The following is a 20580-nucleotide window of genomic DNA, read 5'->3' on the forward strand; positions in this document are numbered from 1 at the left end:
CAGAGGAAGAGGGGGATGAGGTGGGAGAACAAGTATAGAGGCTGGGAAGAGCAGAAGTTGGCACATCACCAGGCAAGGGGGGGCAGCATTTGACACACTGCTTCAGGTGCCAGGAGGTCTTGGATTGGCTCTGGGAGGAGCACGGGGACAGCTGACGAAGCACCTCAAGAGTTAGTGACATCCAACTATGAACCAAGCCATGCCTGCCATTTGGCTACTAACAGCACAAGAAGAGCTCTGCTGGGTCAGTCCGAAGGTTTGGTGTCCTGTTGCCCACAGTGGCCAAGCAAATATTTCCATGAAGTCTATTATTCTCAGTACGGTGGGTATTCTCATTATTGTCACCTGTGAACTGAGGTTGCAGTCCTATACACGCTTACCTGGGAGTCAACCCCATTGAGTTCAATGAGACTTAGACATGCATAGAATTGTGCACTAAGGGAGGGTACTGGGAAACAAAACTGGAAGCAAATTAAGCTTTTCTTGATACAGGTGAGATGAACCCACTGAAGTTCTGAATTGTATTCCAGGACATTCCTATGTACAATTCATGACAACTCATGCCAAGCACACGTTAGGTCACATACTATGAGTAAAGGCAAATAAATAAATGGAGCACTGAAGAAATATAATCTTGAAACTTTGACAGGCCAACTGTGCAACATGGTGACACAAGTGGCTTTGGTTATGTTAAGTGACTTACAGAAGTATACCATTTGTTCTTTATTAACTGTAATTGTTTCATTACTTTCTGTTGAGGACTGGCAACACCAATACTCAAGAAAAACCTTAAAAAACGCCAGTTGGAAAACAAAATCACCTAGTTTAGGAACATGAATGGAACTGTATTGTCTTGACTCGATCCAGAATATGCATTGGCTTGAAAATCCTTTTGGCTATTATATTACGAGAGTCCATAAGGAAATCATTGTGTAATTAGTAGAACTATTTCAGTACCCAGCCATGTAGGGTTTTGTGTGTGATTATGTTTTGTTATCTCCAGCAACCATGCACTGTTTACTGGATTTAGTTAATACGTTTTCTTGAAGAAAATTGCAGTGTGCCGTCACAAAACATGCTATCTAATCTTTCAGCAGGCAGTCATCTGAAAGACTAGGCAACTGGCTTGGCATAAAGGGGTTTCTTTCCCATCAAGCCATGGGAAATGCAGAAACATCATCCTGGACAAAAAAAAAAATCACTGGGAAGTTAGGACTTCCCAATGCGTACAGCAGGGTGGAAAAAGGAAGAAAAATGGTGAAGCAGAAAAACTCCTAAGCAACACTGAAGCTGTTCAATACCCTTCTCTTCAATTTTTGAATACATGCACTTCTTAATGGGTTATTCTTCATCGTCATGTTCTGTCACATGGTGTCATGTTCTTGCACATGGCATCTTGTTTAACAGTGCACACAGGCTCCCTCCTTCTGTAGTAACTGGTCTATTTATTGAATTTGGGTGGGGTAGGATGGGTGGCTTTACTCATTTTTACTCATTTACTCATGTGCACACACACCTATTTCATTCACTGCTAAATTTGAGAGATGTTGTACACAGTCTGCAAAAGGGTAAACAGCTTAAAAAGAGGCCTCCAGGAGATTGCAGCCTAAACAAGTGTCTACATTAGGATGGACAGAGAAAAGAGGGGGCTCTTATTTTTGCAGGGATGAATAGGTGAGCAGGCTTGCAAGGGGTTAAAAATGCATTTTGCTAGATGTGAAGGCAGAGGAAGCAAGCAGGAGGTGGCAGGCAGGAACTGAAAGTCAAGAAATATTTGTTCTAGCAACCACCACAAGCCCTAAATGACAATGAGTCCTAATAAGGGCCAAGCTAGATGAGATGATGGAGATCCAAGACAGGATTTCCTATCTCTCTAAATGTTGGCAAATAGTAACTATGGGGGTGCTTGTGATCTCGATCAAGATTTGACCCTTTCCCCTTTGCACTGCTTCTCCAATGAAAATAACCCCCCCCCCCCAGCTGCTATTAGGGAAAACCTATTGTGTGCTCGCCAGTTTTCCTTCCTGGGGAGAGTAGCCATTGGGAGAGGTTGCTTTCCATTAGGAAAATGGCCCAATTGGAGGAATTAACCTTCTTCCCAGTGCCATGTTGCCAATCCAGATAATTCTTCCCCACTGCTTTTTGCAGAACATTGAAAACTGGTTGTTTGGTTGGCAACCTTCAGTCTGAAAATACTATGGTATAAGTCTACAGCACCCGGTATTCCCAGGCGGTCTCCCATCCAAGTACTAATCAGGCCTGACCCTGCTTAGCTTCCAAGATCAGACGAGATTGGGCATGTGCAAGGTAAGTATCAAGTCATCAAATTTGACCCTAAGATCCAGGAGCCCCTTTATAAGGCACATAAGTAAAGCATAGAACAGGATACTGTATCATGTACTGACTGTGCAGACTAGTGGTATAAGGTGCACACACACACAAAAATGGCTGATGTGGGCATACACTGGAAAGTATTGAGGAAACCTAACACATAAAGCCCAAACTTGCACATGTTCACCCAGAAATAGGTCTGAGGCTGCAATCTCATACCCACTTACCTGGGAGTAAGTCCCACTGAAATAGTAAGACTTGCTTCTGAGTAGAGAGGCATAGGATTGTGCTGTCAGTCATGCATCCTTTCATGTCAATCATAAGAACAGCACCACCAAGTTCTATTGTTGATGGAATGTTATTAGTGGTGCATTATAGTTACTGATGAAATCCAGAAACAGCTTTCATGTGCACAGAGAAACTGTGGTTTAGGCATGCTGTGCGCAATCCCATCATGGCTGTGCAATGGTTAGTCTCTTTACTCAGAAGTAAATCCCACTAAATTTGATGGGACTTACTCCCAGGTAAGCATGCCGTGGCCTGCAGCCTTAGTATTTCCTTTAACAGGCTGCTATAATTCATGGAGACTCTTGTCTGCAAAGAAGAGAATTAGCCACATGCTGAATAGATTGCAGCAGCTATTTCATGAGCATAATAGTTCAATAACTGGAAATCTGGCCTGTGCCCAAGCACCGTAATTGCATTCCATGGCAATCCCCCAACCCCAAATTTAGAGCATTTCAAACATGGTTGAGGCTGCCAAGGATCCAGCAATAGCCAAGGCATTGCCACCTTTCGAGGAAGAAATAATACAGCCCAGAGCTGATATTGTATACATGCTTAGAAGTTGGTGTCAAGGTGACCCAAAAAGCTTGTGCATCTGTTTTGCTCCACATGGTATGGTGCTCTCTAAATAACCTTGCTTACTTCAAAGACCACAGCATTGAAATGGCACTAAGATATAGCGTACACTAATCTTAGATGCAACATGAAGAACTTCCCAGATGGAATTCCTCATGTGCCTGTCATCTGTGTGGCCAGTTGCCCAAACATCACTGCCATGATATTGCCTTTTTAAATTACCAACAGCAAAAAAGCCCTGCTGTCTTCTGTTTTAACCACGTATACAGTTTTGCAGTTCTAAGACGAGCTGGGAAAAAGAATGCAAGTGAACGCCCACAGCTTGTTCCATGTTCTTCTCCAACTCCTCCAATTTTCTTCTCCAACTATCAAGGAAAGCTGATGATATCTGGAGAATCCACATTATTTACAGGGGTAAGCTAGCAAAAATAAATCCCCATTGGATACTTACAGGGCTATACAGCTACTAAACCTAAGTTAGCACCAACATGATCTAATGCTCAACCAGCAACAAAGTCCAAAGTACAAGTACAGTCACAAAAATAAGTGCTAACATAGCAACACGAATAGACTCCCGGATGCTCCAGCATCTGTTACCATCATCAATGCATAGAAGGCACCAATCGAGGCATAGTGGTGGTGGACCAAATCTGATGACTTAGTGCACACAGAACCAGGTAGGAAGAAAGAGACAAAAATGTTCTTCCTTGTGCAGTGGTCAGAACAGCACCCAGTAACATTTATTATCAAAAACACCAAAGGTTCAGATCTTCTGGGATCACAAACGCAGCTTGCAAGCCACTACCTTTGTTAGACAAGCCACTAGGGCTGGTTATTGACTCTTCCAGCCAGCTCTGTATCCCAATGGATAGGACATAAGAACATAAGAACAGCCCCACTGGATCAGGCCATAGGCCCATCTAGGCATATACAGGACAGGCATATATCCATCTAGGAGGCATATACAGGACAGGCATATATCCATCTAGGACAGGCATATACAGAGACCCTAAGGCAGGATCAGTAACCCTCTCCTGCCTAGGGACCAGACATCAGGTCTTTCAGTAGTAAGAACACACATGCATTCTACATGCAAGCGCGAACTGACCAATTATGCTGTAGAGCTGTTAAAAAAAAAGATGGGCACAGCGCAAAGTGATGCATATCCGGACAGAGAATGATGCTCAAAGAAAGCTTATTTCCTTGGTCTGCTTATACTGTGAGTCTTAAAGAGATAAAATTATGAACTTGAATTCTTCTTTAGGATGACTGCAGGCCTGGTGGCTATATCTTTTTGTGACTACGGGATGGATCATTTCGGGTGGCAAGCCAGAGCCAGACCACAGGCTGTAGGTTGCCTACTCCTACCCTACGGGTAAAGGTCTGCACAGAAGCAGTGTCCTTCTTGCACTTGAAACAATGCTCAAGAGGAGTAATCTTATGCCACTCAGTGGACAGGACTTGGGGACAGACTCACTTTGCTCATTTCTTTGTCACCTCTGTTCTGCTTCCATCCCAGAAGCCGATAAAGTGAGCATGCACTTCCTCCTTGTCACTGCTGTTTGCTGCCACCTCTAAATATTTATTTCTCTCATCCCAACTTGAAATGTCTGGCCTACTTGCAAAGTTTTGAAGTTTTTGGAAAGACTGGCCATTGTTTTCAAGTTAAATAAGGACAGATTGCACTACTCCGTGCTATACATTCATGCAAGTGCTCACAAACTGATCCTTGGGACTGTCATGTTGTCAATTAAGTGTTCTGTTTAGGAAGGGAGGCAATGATTGTTATTGTGCATCATTTGTATAACACGGCATATGTGCTTCACAGAGTAATAATGTACAAAAAATAATAGTTTCCCGCCTGGTTTAAATTTTGAATTTCATCCATATTTTTGAGATCAGAAAAGGCAGGAAGGGAAAGGCTATTTTGCATTCCCTGCCCAGGGCACTAGAACTTCTACCCCTTTAAAGACAACCCAAAAGGGTTCAGGTAAAGAAGTTTCTGTGTGAGAGAACTGGGCCAATAGGATCTGCTCAGAAGTCTGATCAGTCCTAGACCCAGGTAGATTGGAGCCTACAGACAGTCAACAGATACAGAAATTTGTGCTGATCTTTGCTCCCCCACTAGTTAGGTTTCAGGGCTTCCTTTGAGACTTGTTGACAATAAATTGGTTCTTAGAAGAGGTCTGCCATGAGCTGCTGTTCTTGCATAATGGGTAGCAAAAGATGAAAATGAGCCCAAATCTCAACTTGTGACATTGCCCTGGTGTCAGAGGGTCGCTCAGGTCACTCTATCAAAGCATAGGTCGAGAACCATCATGCTGATGTATGAAACCGCACACAGCTGCTGCATTACAGCGCTGGGATGATGGTGGGTGGCTCACTCATGCCTGGCAATGCCAGCAAAGTCTGTAACTACCTAGTTCAGAATATTGCCCGGGCTCCCTCTGTATTCACAGCAGCCCACATCACGGAAGAGTGTGCATTTCGCAGTGCATTCTGAGCCACCAGCTTTGTGGTAACAAGAAGGTACCATATTTAAGAAAGGATTTGATCTGTGGACTTTCTGAACTTCTACTGTAGTATTGCACACACTTCCCCTCCACCAGTTCCTCTGTGAACTGATACCAGAAGATGAGTCTATTCTCTATGTGCCATGACTCTTTGAAGACAAATTTCAGAACCAGGGCTTTTCTGGTGTTGAGGTATGGCAAGGTATTGGTCCTCTGAGTGGATATCCATTTTAGCTGGATTTTTAATATTTGTTTTGGGACTGTCTGCATTTTATTTGTGTTCTAGGCACTTCAGGAACATTGGTTTGGCTGAGAGGCAATGCCAAACCATGTTTTGGCTCTGCAGGAACCAGCCTAGAAGGAGCCTTGACCTCAAATGGTCCCTCTTCCCTCTCCTTCTTTCCCTGGCGCACTCAGTTTAATTACTTCCTTTCCGGTTTGTGGTAAACCATTAGGTTGCCATGAGTTTGCCCTTAGTAATTGGCAAACTATGCTTTCTACAAATCTGGAAGGCACAAATTAAACTGGACACAAATTAAGCATGGGAAGAAGACTGCGCATGAACCTGAAATCACTGCAGGTCTTATTACCAGTTTACAGCCCAATCCTGAAGCCAGCAGCTCTGCCAAGTGCAGCATCATCAAAACGGCTACAGCTGCATCCAGTGGCAGTAATGAGGATGCCAGAGGTCTCGGGAAGTGGATTTTTGTCCCCTTCCCCTGGGAAAAACTCCAAGCCCCGCTATGGGACTTCCCAAGTCTGTACCAGCTATTTTGTTGGCGCAGACTTGAGAGACTCCCATGCTGGGCCTTCCAGTTCGACACAGAGTTCAGGATCCAGCAGAGCGGAGCTTTGCCAGTCCCTGTCCCTCCCCCAGTAAATAAATGTTTATTGAGAAATTTTCACAAGGCTTCCCACAGAACCACTGTAGCAACTCTAGCAATTCTAGCACAACACAGGAGGCACATATGATGGAAAGCAAACAGGGACTTTGCAAATGAAAATGCCACAGGGTGGATTTGTCGGAGACTGTTAATATGTGATCAAGGTGTTAAAAACAGAATGCTTCTCGTTAACACTCAACCTTTTCTGCATCCTACACCCACACCTTTCCCACTGTGTGGAGCAATGTCCTAGAAAGAAGAGACACCATAAATCCAACCCTGGATCTGGATTCCAATTTCCACAAAATTATGGTTCTGTTCTGGGGAACTGAGGGATTGCCTCACAGAATCCACCTCAAGGGATCCCTAGGCCTGTTATTCTGGATTGAGTTGCAGATTTAAACCCCTTGTCTGTTTTCTTCTTTACTCAGGGTCCTCATCCTTGCTTAATGCCTAGTATTTGTGATTTTTATTTAAAAAAAAAAGTACGAGTATTTCCCCAACAACAAATCTGGTCATCATGAAACATTGGAAGCCCCTTTACTCATATTCTATATATACATATCCAATCCCTTTTCAGTACCTAGCCAGATTTCTGTCTAGATATCATGGGCAAAATGCCACAGATTTCAACAGATTGGACTAGACAGTTCAGTCCTATATGGTAACACTTCAGCTGGTGTGCAGCAACAAGTAATTTGTACCATAGCAGCTAACACACTATTTTGCATATCAAACTAGAAAATGTTACTTGCTCACAAGCTACACATATAAGTCATTACATGGCATGTATGCAGGCTAGAAGAATCCTTTTCATCCTTAGGGCTGGCCCAGCTGTGAAGCAGGCTGATACGGCTTGCGTGAGCAGTGGATGGCGTGGGCAAGGGAGTGGTGGATTCAGGGTGCCCTTCCTCCTGAGTCTGCTGCCACTTTCCTCCAACCTGTAGGGTATATGAGCCACATTGATTTGCTTCCTTACCATTCTCCATTGCATGTTTTTTGCACACCAAAAAGTGCAGGACTTCCGGTTTTATATAGAGGGACCATATGAATGAAAATGAGCTCTTTAAATAAAACTGGAAATCCTGCACTTCTGGTTTGTGAAAACTGTGCAATGGAGTATGATAAAATAATTTTTTATTACACTGCAGCAGAGGCAACAGTGGTGGACCCAGGACTGCATGGTGTCATCCCAGTCACATTGTCCCTGCCCTAACTGATGTCTGGACAGTAGCTGTCCTGGTCAGGTCATAGTAGGTAGACAGACTGCAGATGGTCTGCTGCAGAAGAGATACATTGGGATGGAATCTGTAGGTCAGGCAATACCACAATTCCTATGGTTGAGGAACACTGCAGTTGAAAGACTGCTTAAGATGCTGACCAAGGCTGTTGTGAGAGGCAACAAACAAAGAGGAAAAAATAGGTAGAGAAACACCCAAGTGGCTTATCTCAGAAACAACTTATGCAGATGGTGGAAATGTAGATTCCTTGGAGCGATATGGCTCTCCCAGATCATCTCAATCAAATCAGGAGAATTCTAGCCCATGGTCTTTCCTGAACTAACCACAGTTTCCTCCTCTGAATGAGGTGGCACTAGAATAAGGGGTCAATGCCTGGCTTGGAGGGCTCTCAGTTCATGCCCCAGGCTGTGCAGAAGAGTAGATCTATTGAAATCCGATTGGCAATGGATTCAGGACCATCAAAAGAAAGTGCTCCCTCAGACAATGTGTAATTGATTGGTGAAAATCAGTGCTGCAAGATGTGGAGATGACAACTGGCTTTGAGTACTTTGAAAGGGAATCAGCCACATTTATCGAGGACAGATCTATCCATGGCCATCAACATTAATACCTCCATAGAACCTCTTGTGTACAGAGGCATAACAGAGGGCTTCTGCGTTCAGGCCCTGCTTGTGAGCTTTCCAGAGGGTCTTGCAACAGGAGGCTGGATGGGTGCTTCTTATGTTCATGAAAGTGAGAGAATAGACAGCAACCTGCTCTGTAACACAAGCAAACAGAAACAAGGGTTGGTATCTCTCCAACTTTGCTTCACCTTAAGCCACTTGCATAGCACAGGGAAGATGTACAAGGAGGAGGCATATAGGTGAAGCTGACAGTTGTGAAACCTAGGCTGACACCGAGACCCGCAGAAGGAAATATGCAAGGTCAGTTCTAGACCACCACTCATTCGATTTTTCAATACCTTAATTCAGTGGTTCTCATACATTTAGCACTGGGACCCACTTTTTAGAATGAGAATCTGTCAGAATGCACCAGAAGTGAGGTCATGTCTGGAAGTGATGTCATCAAGTAGGAAAATTTTTAACAACCCTAGGCTGCAATCCTACCCGCACTTACCCAGGAGTAAGTTCCATTTACTATCATTGTTAAAAGAATATACCTAGTACAGGGGTCGGCAACCTTAAACACTCAAAGAGCCATTTGGACCCATTTTCCAGAGGGGAAAAAACCTAAGGAGCCACAAAACCCTTTTGACATCTAAAATGAAGATAATACTGCATATATAGTTTTTTTTACCTTTATGCTCTTATAGGTCCCATTTTTATAATGTAGCCCCCTCTTATAGCTTTTAGTTAGTTTTGTCATACATTCTTGTCCTGTGTTTTCAGACGCCTGGCCCTCTATGGTGTTTTGCCTGATTCCAAGGCCAAGCTCTGCCTGGAGAATTAGGTCCACTTTAAGCAAATTAGATCCCCTTCTTTCCCCCAACAAATGACCCTGGTTCTGCCCTGTAGTCCTGCTGTACCCCACCTCCAGGGTAGCTCGCCTGTTCAACCTGCAGAGGTCCTCTCTCCTGCCAGCAGCCTCCCACCACTACAGCAGCCCCTTGGTCCTCAGCAGGTCTTGGGCACAGCAGCCACACACCAAACTCCAGTGTCTCCAGCAGTACATTAGTCACAAAGTCAGTCAGAGTATCCAGGGCAGAGTCCAAAGTCAATAAGCCAAGTCACAGTCCAAGATCAGATTCCAAAGTAAGTCAGTCAAATCAGTCAGAGTATCCAAGTCAACGTCAATAAGCCCAGTCAGTCAGTCAGTCAGTCAGTCAGTCAGTCAGTCAGTCAGTCAGTCAGTCAGTCAGTCAGTCAGTCAGTCAGTCTCCTCTCCTCCCTCCAACCTGCACTCCTTCTACAACCCCTTCCTCAGGTGCCCCTTATATCCCTGAGGGCCCTATTGCCTTCAAGTGGCTGCAGCTGTGCAGCTCACTCTGCTGGATGCCCAGGCCTTACCCTTAAAGGGGCCACTGCTGACACCACAACTACCTCCTCACCAGATCTTCCAGGATTCCAATACATATGGCGGTTATGACATCTGCTTATCTTACATGGATACTAAAGAACTCCCCCCACCTTCCAGAGGCACCCTGCTGGAAGGAAAAAAGGACACAGACTCCAGAGGTAGGGAAGAGAAGAAGCCAGAGCTGGGGGGGGGGTGGCAGCCACAGGCCAGCTTCTGCCCTGCCTGCCCTCCCTCACTCAGGTTGCAACCCTCTCCACACTATCCTGGGAGTAAGCCCCTTTGGCTACAACGGGACTTCTGAGCAGACAAGTTGGTTGGAGCTCTCAGGTTGCAGTCCTCTCCACACTTTCCTGGGAGGAAGCCTCACTGGCTACTTGTGAGTAGACCTGCATAGGAGGGGGCTGAGGCTGCAGCCCTCCACACCTTCCTGGGAGGAAGCCTCACTGACTACAGTGGGGCTTACTTATGAGTAGACCTGCACAGGAGGAGGCTGAGGCTACAGCCCTCCACACCTTCCTAGGAGTAGCCCAGGGACTACATTGGGGCTTACTCTTGAACAGACCTGCACGGGCTCCTGCTCACCCGTCCTTGCGCTTGGCCTTGAGCAGGCTCAAAGACTGCCATCCCAGGCACCCTTTCCTGGGAGTAAGCTTCATCTGCTGTAATGGGGCTTACTACTGAGTAGACACACAGGATGTCTCCTCTGCTGTGGAGGAAAAGCCTCTCCTTGCACTGAGTGGGGACCTGTTCAAGGAAAGGCGGGCTGCAAGGGCTTGCAATAGCTGAGGAGGGCAGCTCAGGATTGGCTGGTGGTCAGCCAGTGAAGGGCCCTGAGCCATTCCAACAGAAAAAGCCAGGAGCCTGCTGGATGCTGATTGGCTGAGCCTGCTGGAGAGTTGGGGAAGGGAAAAACAGGGAGCTTAAGCCTGCAGAGTGGCCAAAATTGAAAAGGGAAACCAATGTGGGGCAGGTAGGGGTGAAGGGAGAGGAGGGCAGTGAGCTCAGGGGGCGGAGGAAAGCAGCTTGCCCTCCCAACACAGGTGCCTCCTGTCACCCCCTTTGCCACTTTCACCGGGAGGAGCCGCAGCAGACAGCTGAAAGAGCCACATGCAGCTCTAGAGCCACAGGTTGCCGACCAGTGACCTAGTAGCTTGTTAAAAGTACAGGTCTGTAACATTTCCCTAAATGCAGTCACATACCATGGTAGCATCCAGTTAATATATTAAAAATAAAATATTGAAATGAATGGGGACCCATCTGAAATTGGCTCATGATCCAGCTAGTGGGTCCGAACCCACAGTTTGAGAAACACTGCCTTATTTTATTTTATTTATTGCTGTCTTAGCCCTTTTTCATGCCTTTAACACACAATCTGCATGCATGAGTCTTTCCCACAATAAAAGATGATAAATTTGCACAGTGGGATTCCTAAGCCTGTATTAATTCTTTTCATATACAAGCAAATAAAAACAAGATTGGTTCGTCTATCCTTAGAGAACAGGGGTGGCCAAACCACGGCTCATGAACCACATGCAATTCTTTGACATATAATGTGCAGCTCGTGGACATATGTTGGTTGAGTTCCTTTTCCATCACAATTCAAAGGTAAATAAAAACATTCTCAAGCTTTATAATTATTTACTGGGTATAAACTGAAAGTCCCCTGGATTAAAATGTAAGTTTAATGTCCATGGTGAGTAAATACTGTATTTGTATGAATTTAAATGCTTCTTAAATATTGTTGCTCCCAAACATCTCTCTTATAGCTCTCAAATTTCTGAAGTTTATGGTTTGTGGCTCTTATGTTATGCAAGTTTGGCCACCCCTGATTTGGAACTTTTTAAATATTAAGAATAACTATAATGCCTGCTGTGCCCCCCAGTACCCAGATGGCTGCCTGGGTCACCTGCCCTGTCCTTAAAATCAACCCTAGAAATCTGTTTCCCTTTCATATAATGATGCTTCCCTTTAGGATTTGTGTGCAGAGATGGTGACAGAAATTGGGCAGTCAGGGGACTGGCCAAGAGCCCTTGCCAATTGGAGGACCAGCTCAGCTGACCTCCCAAATCCTCAGTACTGTGTCAGTGGGAGCATCAAATGCACCATCGGGAATCCCAAGCGCCCCCCTACAACCTATGTGGATTCCTGATTTTTTTGAGCTGCTGTCTTTGTGCAGTGGTCAAAGGCCAGTGCTGCTGGAGGAGTACTTCCAAACATCATGTTTAACTGGTGGAAAAAAGTAGCTGCAAAGCAATCTAGAGTGATCCAATGATTTGTGTACGTTTCTTTATGGCTGCTCTTGATGCATTCATTCCAGCTGGAGTTAATAGCCTGATGGTTTATCATTAAGGGTATTCTGTCCAGGCACAATTTCTTTGTTGATATTCCAGAATGTTCCTTATGACAACAGAAGTCAGGCCAGAAAAGGCTGTACATGTCTATCCACTCTGCCAAGAATATGTGGGAGGGGTGGTCAAATGTGACAACTGTGATATCTCATCGCCATACATCACACGCCCCTCTTTGCAAGGCATTCACACTTTTTAAAAAAAACAGCAACCCTTCTCTGAACGAACCAGGTAAAAGGAGAGTATTGTACTATTCCTTCCCTTGAATCTCTTCTGAAATCCCTGTGTTGTCTGTTGGTTGTGAACGAGTTAATATGTACAGAAGGGCTAACAAAGGACTCTCATAAGCAAGAAACAGAGCGGGTTTTCTGTGTGCCAGAAGTTATAGTAAATCTAATTAGCTGGGCTGTTTGAGGATGTGCTCTGTTAAAACCATACATTTCCACTTGCTCTACAGTTTTTTCACACACTTGCTTACATGGGCTTTTTAAACAGGAGCCAAACTTTGCATGACTTCCTTTTGCAATTTTCCATTCTCCCAAGTGTGGCTTTACCATTACTGTTGCTGCAAACATTGCAGTCACGTTGCAGCCTGAATAGTCATTTTATTTCCTCGACTGCTCTACCTTTAGATTGCAAGAGGCTTCTGTAATAATTATTGACTGATGAGGAAATGCATTTCAGTGCCTCTTTATATATTTTTTTCAACCAAAATAGTTGCCTTCTTTCAATGCCTTCTCATTTCTCCATGAACACCTGGATCTAAAGGTCTGGTTTCTGCATGTGTGCGTCCCTTGATGACTGCAGCAACAAAGGGTAACTTGCACATGTCAATGAGACATCAAATGGCAAGAAATATCATTCGCTAACACCGTCACTGCAGTGAAGTCAATTCACACATTTAGCTGTAAGACATTGACAGCACAATCCTAAGGATGGGCTTGGCTGGCAAGAGTCTCTTGTGCCGGCCTGGGAGGGTTGCGAACGTGCCATAAAGCATTTTTGTGCCTCTTTAGGAGAAAGCCGTGCTGGTGCATGAAGGTGAGCTGGCTCGCAGAGGCCAGATCCCGCCTCTGCAGTGGCTAGAGAAGGTAAGTTTGTGCTGGCTGAGCTTGGCCTGTGTGGGGGTCTGGGGGAGCATGGGGAGGGCAGGGAGGAGGCATTTCAGGGTGGGGGAGGGTAGGCAGTGGGTGGGCCCATGGGTGGGCGGGCAGGCAGGGAGCAGGAGGTGGGTCCAGGATCTGGCAGTTATACCACTTTTTTCAGTGGTGCAGATCTGAGTAGACTCATTGGGGCCACTGTGGCTCTCCCTGGAGTAAGGAGAATTTTTCCCTTTGCCTTGGGCTGAGCCTCAGTCAGCCTGAAACTTGCACTGGATGCAACACAGGCTCGCCAGCCTGCCTGTTCCAGCGCTAGTTAGGATTGTGCTGTGAGTGATGTATTTGAATGCGGGAACCCAGTGGTGTACCTGGCCCCTCTGGAACCCAGGGCTGTGACTCAATGTCATCAGTGGAAGTGCCTGACCCAAAAATAATTGCGGTGAAGTGATAATGTCACTCTTTATTATTTCTGGGTTACTGTACATTCTGAGCTGTTGTGTGCCGCTCTGAGCGGCCGATGGGTTTTTTCATGGAAAAAATTGTTTAAAAAGCGGTCAGCCTCTCAGAGCGGCTCACAACCACTCTGATGCCCCTGAGGAGGGGGGTGCAGAAGCAGATACAGTGGTGGTGAATGGAGGAATCTTTTGGTACTCCTCAAGGCATGGTACACGGGGGCTTGTGCCCCCAGGCCCCCCCCTTAGCCATGCCACTGTGAGAACCAGCCCTCAATCAGAATAAATGTGCCTTTCCCTGAACCTCTCAAGACCCTCTACAAGTTTTCATTCTCATGTATAGGCAAAAGGAAGCCCAAGTTATGGGCCTCTTTAGTATCCAATGAAGTCTAGTCACAAACATACACATTTGGAAGCTGAGCAACTACAGTGAATGTACCTTACTTTTGACTAAACGGGGTTAGACTCAGACTGCAAGATTGCCAAGAGTTCCATTATTGCTCTCTTTTTAACCTTTCCCTATGCTATGTGGTCATTATACTTGTGCTTGCACATGGATGGAACATCTACATGCCAAATAGCATATTACTGGCCAGTATTGTCTCCAGCTGCTTCCTGTGCAGAGATGCTGTCCTTTTCCCTTTGCAAGAAGCAACTGGTGATGTGCACAGTGAACTGAAAAAAAAAAAAAAAAAGATCCTGTGGGGTCTCCTGGTCATTTTCCCTCCCAAACATGTGCAGCTGCTTGGGCCACAAGAACAAGTTTTGATGTCAGCCAGAAAGCGCTCCAGTCCCTTACCTTAAGTCTCAGCTGTGCCAAGCTGATCTGTTTCCTCTTTCCTGCTCTCCTGGCCTTTCCATGTGCTCCTCTGGACTTGTGCTTTCGTTTGGCACCAACAGCAGCAACTGATTGCATTTGGGTTGAGTTGCAAGCATTAATTTTTCTTTTTTAAAGACTGGAGTATTCAATAAAGCACCTTAATTGTCTGGAAGTTCATACCCAGGTTACCCTCAACTCTCACGTTTTGCTCCAGTGTGGTAACATCTCCATGAGGTAGACAGAATGGCTGAGGAGAGAAATTCATGGTAGAAAAGGTCATTGTTTAGACCTATGTTGTCCAAGTGAGTCACAACAGGATTACAATGCTTGTTCTACATCTACTCATGAATCTAAACTGCAGGATATACCTAAAAATCTCACATTGTCTTTCAAATTCTACGCTATGGGTGGGTGTATGTGTGCTTTAACACTTAAATCCATCCTTCTGGCATCAGTTTGACCTTTATCCAGCTTGTCTTAAATACCTGTTCAGATGCTGAGTTTCGGTGACCTTTGAATCAGGATTATTCATATATACCTAGGGTGCCATAGGTTCACACAGCATATGCATCCTGACAGCTTCAGATTGGTCTTCCCTTTGAGATTCCCATCAGTTTGAACTGTCTTGTAGAAAAAAGAAAATGAGATGGTCAGGTACAGCCAGTCTACTTCATACCCTCCTTGTGAACTTTCCACAGGGATATGGTTCACCACTGAGGGAAACAGAATACTGGACTTCATGGATTGTTGCCCTGATCCAGCAGAACACTTCTTATGTACACACTGGACTTCCCTGTCACGGAAGCCTCGAACAATTGTGTGCTCCTAGTTATGCTACCAGTGTCCTTCAACAGCCTAATCCTATTGGTCTGGTCTACTGGCAGAACGCTGGCTGCCATACAGCAGCCAAAAAGCATACTCCAGCAGACCACACTGCCAGAGCACCGGCAGGAAGCCCAGAGCCTTTCCATGTGCGTCATTGCCATGCTGGCTGCCCACTGGAGCAGGTAAGTCAGCATGGGAGGGATGGGGGAGGGCGGAACAGGGTAGGGAAGAGTAAGGAATGGGAGAGAGGAGGTGGAGTAAAAAGGACACCCCAGTTTTACCCATGTTTGGGGGCAAAGTCCCTTTCTGGTGGCAGCAAAAACTACCCAATTTTTGTTAGAGAGAGACCCAAGAGTGCTTGGGAAGGTTAGGATGACGGGCTGTGGCCTTGCTCTCTTCCACATCTCCAGCCAGTGCAGCCATGCTGGATCACTATACTGCTGAGCCTGGGTTAGCCTAGTTATCCAGCAGAATCCATTTATTGTATTTTATTTAATAATTTATATCATGTCACAATAAATATAATTTTCCCATTTCCCAGTTTACAGAGCAAGACAACAAAATTTTTTGAGAGGATCCCTGAATTTAGGTTTTTGCCCTCTCTGGGATAGTGCAGTGACCAGAAGAGGGCTGTCTAGACACATAAAAACCAGCCTTTCCACAAATTAATTGGACTTCCACCTATTTTGATTACATTCTAGTGGGGACTGCACTTCCATCTCAGCATGTAGTCTAAAGAGATACCTTTGCTCAAGACCACATTCCAGGGCAGCCCTCAGTTAATTCAATTCTTTCCATTCATTCTTTCATTCATTCTTTGCCTCTCTCATACCACAAGATTAGCTCCATGGCCCATTTTGATGACCTCTTCTACAAACTAAATAGAAGACCTGAAATTGCTCCCCATGAGGAGTAATGTTTTATTGTAGAGGGGGGAAAAATTATCAAAGCCAGAAGTGATCTTGCCCTGTATAAAGCCAGTTGCTCCCCATTCTCATAAATGCAGACAATGGCTTTATTGGGCCGGCTGTTCTCAACTGCTCCCCTGAGAAACAGACAGAATCCGTGATTCCAACCTCCACATCTGGAAGTTGGCTGTATTAAAACAAACTCTATTACATAACAATTGACATCTGGAGCCTGTTACCTCTAGTTTTAGCAAAAAGGGAAAATAATCAATATGATCTCTCCTAAGAATGCAGTAACGGATCCCCGTGAGCCAAAGTCCTCTAGGAATCCCTGTAACTGTTTCTTTTTCATTAAGCATTCCTTCTGTCATTTAATTTTCTGCCTATTGTGTTGCATCCATATGCACCCATGTGCATAGTTTTCCTCTGTGTCTACTCATATAGAAGGAACTAGTAGAGTGATGGACAGGCGGAGAGGAGATTGAAATAGAGATATATTGCATGCAAACTCCCCCAGGGAGGCTTTCAAAGTGAAGGCAGGTGCAGCCAATGAAGCAAAGTGAAAGGATTCCAACCTCTCCTTGTTTAGGTTCAAGGTCTGCCTGTGCATTGAGACCAGCAGATGAATAAAAACCAATATCCTGGAGACCGGAGCATAGCACAGCACACTAGAGCCCAATATGGTTCTGCAGGTGACCATCATCACACAGAAATGTACAGTCAAACTAGGCATGGTGGAATCGCATGGGAGAAGTTTGTCCACAGAAAGTTGGCTGCAGAAGTGGTGGTATGGCAGGTTTTGTTAAACAAAGAAAAAATGAAGAGAAACTTCTTTCCTTACTTTCCCACTACTTTTCTTGCAAAACTGAATCTGTAAAGCAACCTGAAACTTGATGAACGCAAAACTTTGAAGGCCAAGTGGCCAAAGATTCTATGTAATTCAAGAGTTTATCATATCCGGGTGAGAAGACTGTGATTGTATCAAAGGATTAAAATCCATGCTGTTAAAAATCCAATGTTTTGTTCTGTGACTTTTCATCAGGGAAATGAACCTTGTGAGGACATGTTGCTAGAAAGAAAGCCAGAAACAGCAGTTAAGAAGCAGCATCCTCCAGGTGCTTAACAAGAACTTAATTGCTTAGCTATAGAGTTCCATTTTGCTGACTCTATGTGAGTTGGTCATGGGCATGGACATATTTAGGGAGGGCCAGTGTGTGCAAATGCCATCTGGTTCTGTGCCACTCCAAAGCCTGCCTTCTGCTCCTGCCTTGAGTGCATCACGATATGTTCTGAGGGCCAGAGAGGCCATGTTTAGCCTCTCTGACTCTCAGAAGGCCTTTAAGCACTGACATAAGGCCTTCTAAGGCCTTCTGAAGGCCAGAGAGGCTGCACAAGGACATGACCAAAAGGCACCTCCAGTCCCGTCCTGCTGGGTGGCAGCATTTCAAGGCATGCCATGGGGTGGCACAGTGGCCAAGACCCCCCCAATGGTCACGGGGGCTCTACCATGGAAAGTGTATGAGAGACACTGCGGCAGGTCAACAATCTTGGCAGTCTTTTAAAGAGGTAGACATGGAACCATAGCTCAGTGAAATCAGATTAAATCCCCAAACCATTTGAAACCCTGAGGAGCAAGTTCTAGCCAGTGATTTTGTGGCATTTTGTCAAGGAATTTTAAAGGCTTTTGATAGAAAAGGGGCATACAGATGTTTCAGATAGAGCAACTGGAAGGCAGTTAGAGGCCTAGACTTAATTTAACCTCACCTGGTTTTCCAATCTGGCATTCAGCATATTTCCATGATCTCCATGCAGCTCATAGTCCAATTCTATCCTTGCATTACTCTGGTGGGTCTAGAGACCCTACCTCCAAGGATCTTTAAGGAGGTTTCAAGGGAAGATATGTGAAGTTCACCCAAGAATGGCCATAGTGGACCCTCACTAAGATGGAAAAGGGGACTTTTTTTTAATGAATGCTTGAAATTCAAGGAAGGAGCCTGGAATAAGGACAACCAAGCTTGTAAGCAGGCTGAAGTACCTGTTTCATGGCAGACTGGGGCAGGTGGCAAGCTGGTGAGCGCACCTCAAACCTAATGCTTTCCCCCGCCTCCCCCACACTTGCTGCTCCACCTGGCTGCTGCCTATCCTCCTGCACTCTGCTTAGAGAGGATGATGGGGACATGGCTTATCTCCTCTGCCTCCAGCAGTACTGCCAAAGATCACCATGGTGGAGCTGGAGGAGGAAGTAGTCATGCCTATGACTCTGATCCCAAACAGGGAAAGGATTGTGGCAGCCACCATGTCCCCCTACATTGATTCCTTTCCTCCGCACTGCTCTGGTAAATTGAGTGGGGAGAATACCACATAAGGAGGAATTCCACCCCTAGGATCCTCCTCATCTGACCAGCTCAGAAGAATTCAGTGCCACTTCAGGCACCAGCCTGGATTAGCCTCAAATGTCCTTGTGGAGACCAGGCCCTTTCCCCAGGAACCCCTTGTGGCTATTGGACAGTGTTCGGCTGCAGTGAGGACAAGTCCTCAGGAGCTGGGACATTTTTACAGACAAGCACAGCCAGAACTGTGCGCCTGCCCTGCGTTCAACTTGCACGACAAATAAATGCTAAATAGTAGCGCATTATTTATTGCTGGCTGGAACCATTTGGCTCAGGAAACTGTCGGAATGATTTCAGTAGCTCATTTAGATGAAGAGGTGTCCAACACATTCTCCACACGGCACACAAAGACAGATGCTGGCTGGGTTTGTGGCATAGAAACTCTGGGGAGATGCAGTAAGTTGAACAAATGCAGACTGCCCCCCCCCCCAGACTGGAACAATCCATTTCCAAGTCCTTTCAGCATACATGTCTTACATAGAGCAGGTATTGCTGTATGTGCAGAACAGTGTGGGCTTCTGTGAGCTCCAGAGACAACTTAGTTGTTTCTTTTTGGAAACAAAAACACTTCTCAGCTTTTAGCCCCATCTTGGACTACAGTCCAGCTGCTTTCTAATCAGCCTGTGTGCTGAGACTTTTCAAACTAGTCAGAAAGCAGAGATTATACTGACTCGAGTTCTGAATGCCTGATTACCAGTTTGCATGACATGGACAGACTGAGTAGTGTGGCCAGTTTGCCAGAAAATGACTGTGGTTCTCCAGCCACCCCCTCCCACCTGTTTCTTCTTAGTCAAAACAAGCAGCAAATGTTAATCCGAGACTGTTTTTGACTGCCAATAGTTCCATTCCTTTTCCACTGGATTTTGTCCCTGAACCATTCTGTACCCTTGGACTGGCAAAAGGATTGACAAGTTTTTCATCATCCAGCCTCTCCTGAGAAATTTCAGGTTTGACCTGGAAACCCTAAGGGCAAGTACCACCCATATTCCAAGGGGAAGCTCCATACTGCAAGGATTTCTTCTGCAAGAACAACAGGAGGTCCATGATACACCTGGTTCTGGGATCTGTAAACACAGTTTTCAGCCTTCTGCCCAGGGAAGGTGGATACAGCACCAGAATTCCCTTCTCCCTTTACTTCTCAGTCTGCAGAAGGACACACAGGCTCTGTGTGTTTGCACGCATTTGGCGGCAGGAGGGCTGAAAACCAAGTTCTTTGTTTACTGGTCAGTTGCAGAAGAAGAAGAAGAAAGCTAACAGCCGTTAAAGAGCAAAAAATAACTACAGCATCTCAATTTTGCAGTATTTTGGTTTGCTGACCCACTGAAGGAGCTTCCTCAGGCAAAGGAAGGTCAAAACTAAGTGGGAAATAGGGGGAAATCAGGGGTTTTTAACCACAGGAGCCATCTCCACAACTGTGACAGGGGACAATGGGAACCTGGATTACAGAGGAAAGTAAGAGCAAGAAGGGGCGGAGGAGTAAGAAAACTGTCTTTTGCAAGCTTTATTCAATGCCTGACATTAAATGGGTGTTTGCTTTCAGTCATAATTGAGAAAGATCTTGTCCAGCTGTTTCCAGGCCCCCTAAACAAAGGGACTTAATTTTTTTTTTTTGTCTGTTTAATGGCAGACTGAGAAAGAAAGAAAGAAAGAAAAACCCTGTCTTTCAGTGAACATGTGCCAGGCTGGGGCAGTGCATTAAAGACTGAAACTGAGACACTGTCTACTGTGTAGCAGAGTCTTTTTATTGACTTGCTTTGGTTTATTCTGGAAAGGTTTCCCTCTCTCTAGATTACGCCTCACACATTCGGCTTTCTTTATTTGCGCATTTGGGAAACTGACCTTATGTCACCACCAATTTTCTCCTTATTATACCGAGAAAGGCTAGGAATAA

General features: G+C 45.4%; 1 pseudogene; it reads right to left on the bottom strand.

Moving 5' to 3' along the window:
- Positions 1-2205: 2205 nt before the first annotated feature.
- On the bottom strand, positions 2206-2327 carry LOC136649789 (5S ribosomal RNA; annotated as a pseudogene).
- Between the last annotated feature and the right edge of the window lie 18253 nt (positions 2328-20580).

Source organism: Tiliqua scincoides, chromosome 4 (assembly GCF_035046505.1).
Source record: "Tiliqua scincoides isolate rTilSci1 chromosome 4, rTilSci1.hap2, whole genome shotgun sequence".
Classification (NCBI taxonomy): Eukaryota; Metazoa; Chordata; class Lepidosauria; order Squamata; family Scincidae; genus Tiliqua; species Tiliqua scincoides.